Genomic DNA, 12162 nt, shown 5'->3' with positions numbered 1-12162 from the left:
CGACAAAATAATATACAAAACCGACAGCACTTCAATAGAGTTCAAGAAAGGTTAGCCCTGCTGGGGAGCTGCAGCGCAAGCAGCTGAGCAAGATGATGAGACTGCGCTTGTTCAACACTTATATCTTCCTCACTCTGAAAGATAAACAAGCAGACAGATGACAGGTTTTGCACATAAAAGTATCAGTGCTGACAATTCATCACATTTCTTACTGACGAATAAAGTGACACAGTTTAAATTTGCATTAACACAATATGGTATTGTTCAGGTCAAGACATGGCAGGAAATGACATTGTGAAGGAGTTGGCAGCTTCACGACACCACTGGATTACAGATCAAGAACTCATAAGTATCAATGGTTAGTGTGCTGTCAATTTATACCATTTCAGATTGGCAAATAAAGAGATGGTTTAAATAATAGTAGAATGATATGACATTTTTCATAGTTAAGACATTGCAGAATATGACATTGTGCTGTAGTGGGTAGGTTCACCACACCACTGGATTACAGATGAAGAACAGAAGCATACATGCAGTGCAAAAGAAGATCACTTGCTCTGTATAGTTTAATTTACATGGTATGAAGAAGGAACTTGGTTGTACAACTGAAAACTTAAATTGAGAAAGGACGAACTTTTGTTTATGAACTACATATAATAAACTTTAAACAAGCAATTTGATGCAAACACCAAAAATAAACAGCTGTTGCAGTCATGCCTAACCAAATATATACAACAAAGTTTGAAGGCTTGAGATGGACAAACTTACATTATTGGTGAAGACAGGCTCTATAAAGGCCTTGTCCATGCTGATGGGGGGGGCAATTCAAGAAGTTTACCACAGAATCTTCTTCAAAAGCATTGCCTTTATTCTACATTTTGTTAAGAGTAAATATAGATGTGATAATATACGAAAAATGGAGAATATTTAAGATAAGATGAAGAGTGATGCTACATAACCAAGTAGCTATAAATGTAAGTGCAGCGATACAGGCAAAAGGTACAGCCAAGAGCAATGCACAGCTAAACTTCTTCAGTACCAACCTTATGGTAAGAGTAAATATAGATCTGATGTGTAGAAAATGGAGGGCAAAGGAAAATAAGCTGCAGAGTGATGGTACATGAACAACTACCTGTCATTATAAGTACACTGATAAAGGACAACATGTACTTACAAGAACAATGCAGAGCTAAAAAAACATTGGCATTGGATATATTCTACACTAATGTAACCATTCATACAGATCAGATAATTTGGAGCGAACAATTGATAAGCAAGCTATCATGCATACTGCTGTCACATAATGAACCAGGTATGTATGCAAGTACAGTGATACAGGACAACAGGTACTAACAAGAGCAAAGCAGCGGGCAGCATATTTGAGATATCCTGTCGTTCTTGTCAAACCGGAATTCTTCTTCGAGCAGATTTCCTGCAAAAAAGATCCGTAAGGCACATGCGGAAAAGTAGAAGTTCAAATTGTCATGTGATTTCATAGACAGTACCTCATCCTGGGAACGAGACCAGTGCATAACAAGGTTTTTCCATTCAATGTCTTCTAAATTTAGCACAGGAGACTTCACCAAAAATTCGTTTATAGACTTGCCATCAAAGTGTGATTTCCTCAGGTAACACCGATACTGCTGCAATGCTTCCTTGAAAAGCACAAGCAAGCTTTGCTCGTGATGACTATCCAGATTGACCCTCGCCTAGTTACAACAATGTAATGTAAATCATTGATGTGTTCAATCAGCAGAAAACAGGAAAATAATAGCCATGAATAATAGCACTTACACGTAAGTTGGACAGGAAGATGTGAAAATGGTGTTTGTCTTCACAATAATCTTCCCATGATGGGAATATATGCACGTAGTCCCTAACAACATTGAAAGCATTGTCTTTTAAACTGGGAATAAATGGAATGGGGTTCCAATCTGCAGGAATTGGCCGTCTCTGCAGTTGGGATAGGTCTTCGGCTGGTGGACTTGCTGTACTTTTTGCTGGAGTGGGATTTTTCTGTGGTACAGCTGGTGCTATGGCAAATGAAATCGGTATACCTTTTGCTGGAGTGCAGGTCCTGTGTGGTGGGGCTAGTGGTGTGGCCAGTGAAGTATGGGTACAGTCTGCTGGAGTCGGTCCTACGTTTTGTGTCACTGGTTGTACAACCAATATAAGTGGGGTGCTGTCTGATTTCTCCGGCACCACCACGTTTTTCAAGGACTTTGCTGGTGCTCCTTCAGGTTCGGCAATCACCCTCTTCCTTTTTGATGTCTGATGCACAAGAACAACATTTGAGTGGAAAAACATGGTATGATGACAGATGGAATATGTATTGATAATGGATGGGCATGGCATCTCGACATATATGATGAGTAAACTAAGCAGATGGCGGTGCAACAAAGTAGAAGAAATGCAAGACAACATATGCAAGATACCCGCAATCAATAAAACATTGCCAAATTAGAACAGGCACCTTGATGGGTGAACAGGACAGGCCATCTGCCTTTGACTCCTCGAGGTTAGAATAGTCATTAGGATGATATTCTGAACAAGAATCAACAGGTGGGGAGCGTATGAGTTTCATTGCATCCAGAATGGCACTCAATGCCTTGGTGCCAATTTTGTAAGTCATTGCAGTGTTTAGCTTCAAGAGTGGACTGCTGCTAGTGCGACACAAAGCAGCTACACAGATCATAGTGTAGATATAACGGGAAAACCTTAAGCATCAGAGTAAAATCAGCAAAGTGGAACTTGCTGGAATATATGTGCTAGTATTGCCGGTACGGCTAGAAAGGCTTCGGATACCAGCTCTCTTCAAGTGAAGGTGCGGTACTGTTAATATCAATGTAACTCTCAAAGGCGACACAGCTCCCCGCATTTCCTTGCTATTCTTATAGGATTCAAGTGGGCAGGCCACTACAAATCCTATTCCTATGTTTACAAGATCCTACGAATCAAAGAGGCTCAAAGTGTCCATCACAACCGACCGTATAGACCTCTACACTGCAAATGTCCCTGCTCATCTTCAGTACAAGGAACATACTGTACTACTATCATACTCCCTCCGTTCCAAAATATAAGTCTTGGTAGAGATTTCCACTATGGATCACATACAGATGTATCCAGGTACATTTTAGAGTGTAGATTCACTCATTTTGCTCCATATGTAGTCCATGGTGGAATCTATACAAAGACTTGTATTTAGGAACGGAGAGAGTACATATTAAAGAAGAACGGAAGAGGAACATGGTAAAGAAGAGCAAGCAGATTTTGGATAATAAAATGTTGGTTGCGCAGTGCCCACACATGATGAACCAGAGCGCATTAAGAATGCAACTCCTAGCTGTCTCTCGACCATTTCAGGCGGTTGGATGAAGATCCTACGTCTCCTAACCCTTCTTCTTCCTCGTCTCTGATTCTTCCCATACAGAACACCGCACGGGCCGCCGGCCGGACCACCGGCCCCCACCGCCTGTGTTCCTCCGCCACCCCCACCCCACCCAACCCCCACCCGCGTCGAGTTTTCTTCGTTCGGCGAGGCCCCACAACCACCCGAGCCCCTTCGATCGCACCGGCGAACTCCGGCGAGCTCTGAAAAATCGACTGACCCAATTTTGAAATTTAGTCTACTGTGATTTAACTAGTGTGGAATATAAAAGGGGAAAACCATAAGCATTGCGAGTATGGTGTTGAGCGTGCCATGGCGGATCTGAAGGTGCAAACCGGACAAAGGCAACTTCGCAACCAAGACAAGAAATCAGAGTAAAGCAGTGGCGATCTATTTTCTTGCTGCGATAAATAAGTTGAGCAGATACGAAAGAGTACCGCCTCTGGTGCGGCGCCGTGTAGGCATCTGCTGAGAATTTGACGGTGCTGCGGTAGCGATGGCTGTCGGCGGCGTGGAAGCAGATCTAGGAGGGTAGACGGTGGCGGCGGGGCGCGGTGGACGAGACGGTCGTAGGAGCGGCGCCGGCAAGGTGGACGACGGCGGGGATGAAGCGAGAGGACGGGATGCAAGGATCCCGGTCCGAAGCCGTGGATGAGAGAGGTCGATCTCTTGTAATGGACGGCGGCGTCGGGGTATCAGCTCCGGCATGGTGGAGGAGGACGGCGGTGGATGGGGTGGCGGACGGCGGCGGACGGAGGAGGGTGGGGTGGAGAGGGTGTTTTGGCGCCCACGGAGTACGAATGGGGAAAAGGGAGGTAGAGAGGAAGGGGGGAACCATGTATTCAGGGCGCGCTTGTCTCAAATGCGAGGAAATTTACAAACTTAGCCCCCGTTTCAAATTTCTACTACATCACAGCAACACTAGTCGGTCGGGGATAGGACGGTAATCTCGCATACACCGAATATTTGCCGACGAGAGTTTGTTTTTGGCGCCCACCGTGTATGAATATGAATCGGGGAGGGAGTCGATTTCGGCCGAGGACACACTGTGTTTTGGCGCCCACCGTGTATGAATCCGGGTGAGAGGCGGTTACGTCACGTTTGGGTGAAATTACAAACCTACCCCTATCGAAACCTATAGAAATCCAGCATATAGGCTTTGCGTGGCAGGGATAGGCAGCAGTGATTTCCATCTCGCAGATTTTGGTTCCGGGCGGTTACTGCGACTTTCCCCGCTTCGTTCAAATTTTGCAGAGTGCACGTTTACCGTGCCAACTCAATTCGAATCCCGTTTGTATTCTATTTTTTTCGGGCGGGATCCATTTTCAATTGGAATTACATTCTATATACATCATTTTTTATATATACTTTCAAAAGCACAACACCATTTATACATAAATATGGTTTACAAATGGCATGATCTCAGATTCATAAGGTTGTATCCATCAATTTGGATTTTCAAATATTTGAAACCACTTTATGTTGAAATCCAATGTATGCATTCCTCGCTAACTGTCTCCAATTAATGTGTGTTTCATGCGGGTTTTTTTTACTTCTCAAACATGTATAATGTGTTTCACACACGCAACATATAGTGTAATCCCGTTTAGACATTAATTGCATATAAACCATGCATTGTTTGTAATTGAAGAATCTATGGATCACCAATATTGATAAACTATATAACATTACACGTGTGCCCAAATTCAAATGAATATGCATGTTTGATACACCAATTTGCGTTATGATATTATCGATGTCGTGATCTCCAGTTTAAATATTTGAATCCCCTTTAATCCAGATATTCGTCTCATATAGCTATCACTCATGCTTATATAGGACTATCTCTCTGGACCTATACGCGTTCATCGTCTCTCAGGTATCTCTCGTGCTACCTGTATGTCGACAATGATCTTTTATCTTCGTAACACACTGACGGTACTCTCTCCCTCGACCTTCATCACTCTATCTCTCTCTAAGTATATCTCGCTCCCTGCTATGTGTCTCTAACTATGATTCTCCATGTGGAATCTCTTTCTCTCACACAAACACAAAACTTTGTCTCCCGGGGTCTCATTTCTCTCTACTATTCCCATGTGTGCCACTCGCACACCCCTCATACAGAGATGTCTTTCGCTCCTTAGATATGAGAACCTACGACTCTTCCTCATCAATATCTCTTTCTCACACACAAACACAAACTCTGTCTCCCAGGGTCTCATATTTCTCCATTGTTCTCTTGTATGTCGCTCACACACACCCTCTCTCCCTAGAGATATCTTGCGTTCCCTCGTATGTCTCTCTAGCTATCACTCTCATTGTGAAATATCTTTCTCTCTCGCAGACACAAAACTCCGTCTCTCTGGATCTCATTTCTCTCTGATATCTGTTTGTATGTGACTCACACGCACCCTCTCTCTATCTCTCTCACACCCACACACATAACCCAGCCTTCTGATCCACTCGACTCCTATCTCTAACGCACACTAGCTAGCATCTTTATCTTTCTATTTATCTGTTTCTCCATCAACCTTCTTTCTCGCCCTCACTCTTGATTCCTATCACGCACACTACATATGTTTCTCTCTACATGCAGTCAAGTGCCCTCTCACACACATATATAACTTCACCCTTTGAACCACCCGACGGTCATCTCCAACACCCAAACTAGCGGATGTCCCTCTAGCTAGCATCTCCATCTCTGTATCTATCTGTAGTTTCTCCGTCAACATTTCTTTCTCGCACGGAGTCTTGCTTCCTATCACCCACACTATATATGTCTCTCCATACATATGCATTTATAGGTTGGTCTCTTTTGCACAATCGTTGCGCCTCACTCCCTCTGCTCGCCATAGATGCATGCTCCAGCCCACGCCACTATCTCTTAAAGACAAAAACACATGCTCAATTGTCGGGACTTCTTCCATGCATTCTCACATGCATGCATATTGTCATACCGATCCGTCTCTCCCATGTCGTTGATCTTATGACTTATGTCTTCTTTCTTTTATCTCGATCATGCGCGCGCGCACACACACACATCCCACGTATACATGTATACCTCTCACACATGCACGTTCAAGGTCTCTATGTCTCCATACGTAGTTAATTACCCTCAATCCTAACGCCACATCGAATCGTTCTCCTCTTTTGTGCACATAACTTCCGCCTGGATGGGTAAAACACACACTCACACTTAACAATCTCCTTCTAGCTACCCCCCCCCGCCTCTCACTCTTCCCCTATATCCCCGAAACCAATAAGACCATCCCTTAGTTTAATTCCCGCCTACATGCACCATCGATATATAGTAGTCTTCCTCGGTGTCTCTCGAACAAACACGTTCTCTCGAAGTCGACTCCTCTCACGCGCACACACTTTCTCTCCCCTCTCTACGGGCATTTTCTCTCTCGCACCCCATCGTTGGTGGCCTCTGCCATACACATCACCTCTCTATGATGAAAGCCATGCACACTTAAATTATATCCGCCACAGAGGACCCCGCGACACACACACACACGCGCACGCACCCCCCAACACACACACACACTAAGACTACATCTCTCTCTCTCTCACACACACAAACACACACACGCAAGCACGCACGCCCCCCCACACGCACACACACTAAGACTCCATCTCTCTCCCTCTCTCTCACACACACAAACTAAGACTCCATCTCTCTCTCTCCTCTCTCTCTCTCTCACACACACACACTAAGACTCCATCTCACACACACATGCTCTAGGCGGAGCATTTGTTCCTACCACCCTTCATCCAACCTTACCTGTATGATAAACAATCACCTTTATTTACTTGCATAACATGGACAAATTCCACTTTACTTTAGTAGTCAGCAAACTTATCATCTGTACCCTTATAAAAAAACGAGTTGGTGGTGATGGTGTGCCTGCCATCTTGTAATACAGACCGTATGATCTATATCTGAGGATAGAAAGCAAACTATGATAATTTTACAAAAGATACCGGCACCTCTCTCCACATCATTATCTCTCGCAACCTCATTGCTCAGCAATTAAAAAAGGAATAAGTCTCTGGAACAATCTAGCATGCATGGTGGCCGCTGCCGCCTGCCGGCGCCGTCCATCCCCATGCCTCCACCCATTCCGACCACCAGTCACCACCACGCTCCACTCCTCCTCGCCTTATCTCTCATCTTTCATTTTTTCGATGACATTCTCGAGATACCAGTTTTCCGATAAAATTCTTGATATATCACTAGTTTTTACACATGGGATTACTCCTGCATGGGTCAATCACAACAGGTGTTCTGTAAAAAAATGCATATTGATGTTCCGTGCAATGCACGAGAATCTTGCTTGTAATTATATAACGCAAATCACGAGCAGGAAGTGACATTTTTTTGACACAACCACGTTAACATGGCCACGTAAATCACTAGCTAAAGTAAATACCATTATACTTATATCCCAATGCAAAAGGTTGAGTACATGTCCGAAGAGTAGAGTCGCACACACGCACTCTGTCTCTCAGAATCTCTCTCACACACACACACACCAGTTACGTGACGCCCACTTAAGCAGACACGTATGTTACAATTTGTGCACCCGCGGGTACACGTGATGCTGCGCATTTATTTAAGCCGGAAGGCGAACCCAAACAGTAGCTGCATTCATTCCCCTCCCGCCGCCTCTTCTCTAGTCGTCGTCGCCCGGTAGCCATGGGCCGGCCGAAGGTAACAACATACGCCATACTCCCGCCGGAGCGGCGCTTTAATATGGAAATTTTAGTGGTCATGCATGCATCTTTTTATGCTAGCACTCATATACTCCCTCTGGTCCTTTTTAGTTTGCATATAAGATTTGACTGAAGTCAAGCCTCGTAAAGTTTGACCAACTTTATAGAAAAAAGTATCAACATTCACAATCTGAAATCAATACCAATAGATGTGTGATGACTTAAAGTTTCATATTGTATAACTTTAGCATGACAGATATTGATATTTTTTCATATAAATACGGTCAAACTTTGTGAAGTTTGACTTCAGAGAATTCTAACATGCAGAGTAAAAAGGACCGGAGGGAGTATAAGGGTTGATCGGTCGCTTCCCGCGGACGTGCGCGGGCGGTGGAAGAGGAAGGAGAAGGGAAGCGGGCTGTGGAGTAATGTTTTTACCACAATTTCTTAGGAAACTGAGTGCAATAATTGAGTAGTTTTGCAAACTACCAGTACTACACCTGAAACGGTTCAAAACCTATACTCCCTTGCCAGCGCGCGGTTCCCGCGTGAAACGGTCAGCGTCCCCCTGGAGCGTCAGTGCCGCATTAATGCCCGGCCAGAGCGGAGGCGACCTCTCACTGGCGCCGACCTTGAAGTGGCATGATGGCCAAGAGAGCGCCGCTTCCCAGTGCACGCGACTGCTCCGCGTCAAGACTGGCCATAGGCCCTATTTGGATCCATGGGTTAGAGTTAGTTTGAGCTAGTTGGGGCTCAAATAGCCCTAAACTATCCAAGCATGAGGGTTTAAATTGGAGCAAGTTGCACCGAACCCACCAAAAAAAACTATCCCACCCAAGAGGTGCTAACTGGAGATAGTTCTCATTGGGACCACTGAAAAATCACTTTTCTCTCTCCATGAAGTGCATTTATTGTCAATCTAACCCTGTCACCCAAACACCTCTTTGGCTACAGTTAGTTCAGGGTTAGTCATGAGTTAGTCTAACCTCTAGCTAAGTTAGAGTATCAAACAGGAGCAGTATAGGACATGCAAGTTGCTCAAAGCATACAGGCAAATTCGTACGTGAAAGAATTTTTTTCTTTTTGAAAACGGAACGTGAAAGGAATTTTTTTAGAATGCTCTTGGCATGTCGCTAACATGTGATAGTTAACCGACCTCAATAGACGGCAGAAACGCCAGCCCGCCGCACTTTGATAGAGACGAGGAGGGAGAAGCGATACAGGCTGCTGGATTACTAGAGATAGGTGTCGCACGGAAGCCAAGAAATATGGTGATAGCGTGGGTTAGCCATGTACTAGTATGATACTACACTGGGCTGCCGTGTTTCGTACTCTTCCAGTCCACTGTGGAGATGATTGGTTAATTTTATATCGCTGAATAATATTAAATATTATGAGTGCAGACGCTCCACCACGAGGTTCCTTGCTCCTTCTCGGTCGTCCGGAATCTATGTTCTTCCACTCTATTTTTTTACGTGAGCTTTGTTCATCCTTTTGCCAACACGCGAGACATCTAGCATCAAGGTGCACGTGTTATGCAAGGATAGTTCCATCTATATGAAGAACACGTGGGACTGGAACTACGAGACGAACATGTACCCAGGAGTGGACGTACGAACCTGAGTAATGTAGCGCAGTAAGTGAAGTAGAAAGGCACAAATGGTATGAACATGCGTGGCATATAGGGTGTGTTTGGTTGCGTTCTCGTCTCAGCATAGTTGTTCCCTCTTCATGCATGCTCAACTCAACACCCCTCTTCATGCATGCTTCTAGTGTATTTGTGCTAAACTAGTGTGGACTCATGCACCCTCCATACACTCTACCAAACACCCAAAAGTAGGTCGAGAAGGGAACTCTTGGGCGGCATTTGTCTCTTACTACGTACTACCACTAAATGTTGTACGTGCAATGCACGGTGATGTTATGGAGTACGTGCCTAAGTACTCTACTACTACTATATTAGTTGGAGGCACATATTAACTTTTATATTTGTTTACGTGTATGCCCCGAGACCTTCCAACTAGACGTGTCTTTGTCTCCAGGTCGCACTTTGTATCGTTCATACCACTAAGTACTACTACGTGTGGTCTCCGACCCAGAAGTGGAAGAAGTGGAGACGCTCTACCACGCTGTTTTTTTACGCTGGGCTCTACCACGCTGTTCATGTCCCACTCCTTTCGCTGACGTGTGGGACATCCAGCACGTGCCGTGTTTGGCACCCTTCGTCGTAAGAGTTGAAACGCTAGCATTCATCAGAAATAAAAAATAATTATAAATCGGCAGTGATACTATTTTTTGCGAACCAATCAGCAGTGATACTATACCACGCGGTTTCCTTGCTCCTCGATATCGGAAAGAATACTTCCGTTCGCCAACATGTGGGACGTCGACCATCCTGGTCCACTTGCCATGCACGCAGAACTCCAAGGGAGTCACCCAGGTTGTCGCGCCGCAGTAACAATGACTAATGAGCCGTCAAATCACAGGCCCACTTCCCACTTTGAAGTTGCTTGGACGAAGGAACCATCATGACTTCGTTGAATTCCGCTTCTTGAAGAAAACTACTGTACCAGCAGTACTGCTAGCTACAGTAGTTACTCCAACAGAGGCCTCCTTTCGTTCATAGGATAGGAATATGAAAATCATAGGAAGTGAGATGACATGCATCTCAATTCCTATAGAGAAAGAGATGCCATTTGATGCTTAGGATAGGAATTTTTCCATTTAGTCTAGGCCAATGTACTGGTAATTTGCTCTAAAAACTACAGTAGTAACTAGTAGTACTGGTACATGCTCGTACTCAGACACACACACACACACACTAACTACTAGTACTACTACTTCTCACATGCTGGCCAGACGCCGTCGTTCTCCTTCCCGGCTTTGTCGGCGACACCCCACCGTGCTTGGATCTCCGCCGACCTCTCCGCAGCAGCGCGTGCGTCCTTTTCTTTCTTGCGGCGGCGGGCCTCTCTTTTCTTGAGTGCTTTCTGACTTTTCCGCTCCCTCTGTGCGGCTTTGGCCGCCTCTTGCTCTACCGCCCATTCGGCCTTGGCATCTTCAAATTCCTCCCACATAGTTGTGAGGTCGCGAGCGGCGATGAACTCGGCACGGCGGGATGCCATCGCTTCCCTACCATTTTGTGTGCGGTCGTGGGCGGCGAGGAACTCGGCGCGGCGGGATGCCATCGCTGCCTTACCGGTTAGTGTGCGGCGCGGTGGCATGAACGACGCTTGGTGAGAGCTCTGGGGTGGAGTGGCCGGACAACCGTATAGTGCATTGGTTTGTCAAGAGCTCAAGGACAGAAGACGAAGCAAATTTGGATTCCCCTTCAATCCTGGTCATTTATTACCGAGTAAAATGCATTGGCGGTCATCGAACTTGTCTTGATAGCTCACTTTGATCATTGTATACGAGATATGGTGATTATACGGTCACTGGCTCAGCGTATAGCTCCGTATTTGTCTGGTTGACCAGTCAAACAGTCCGCATGCGCCTCATCAGCTCGTGTTCTTTATCTATCTACGCGGGCCTACCTGTCAATGGAGAAAGAAATACTGTAAAAACCAAAATTATGCTAGAGTCCGGACCGCTTCCGGAGCCCGCTCTCACCGCCCTGGCCCCTCAAGACGCCAGCTGCCCGCCGCATGCATGCATAGCAAGTAGTACTCCTTATGTGGAGGAGAGAGAGGCATTGACAAAGTCAAGGAGTGGGCTCTGCAAGAGCCCGTCTCTACACGTGCTCCTAGGTATAAAAAAATAATTCTAAAAAAGGCATAAAAACAATTGTGTCTTAAAAAAGAAAGGTAAAAAACATTTGAGAGGAAATAGATAGAGAGAAAGTGAGAAAAAGCTGTAACCTGGGCATTACATGAGGAAGGAGGGAGTGGTGCACATGCCAAGTTCACTGGGCTGCCGTGTTTCACACTCCTCCGTCGTAACAGTGGAGACAATAGCTTTCATCAAAAATAAACAATGAATACTCGTTGCTCGTCCACTATATCGGAAAGAATACTTTCATTCGCCGACATGTGGGATGTTGACCATCCTGGTCC

The sequence above is a fragment of the Triticum aestivum genome, chromosome 2A, assembly GCF_018294505.1.
Source record: "Triticum aestivum cultivar Chinese Spring chromosome 2A, IWGSC CS RefSeq v2.1, whole genome shotgun sequence".
In the NCBI taxonomy this organism is placed as follows: Eukaryota; Viridiplantae; Streptophyta; class Magnoliopsida; order Poales; family Poaceae; genus Triticum; species Triticum aestivum.
This window is presented reverse-complemented; position numbering follows the sequence as displayed.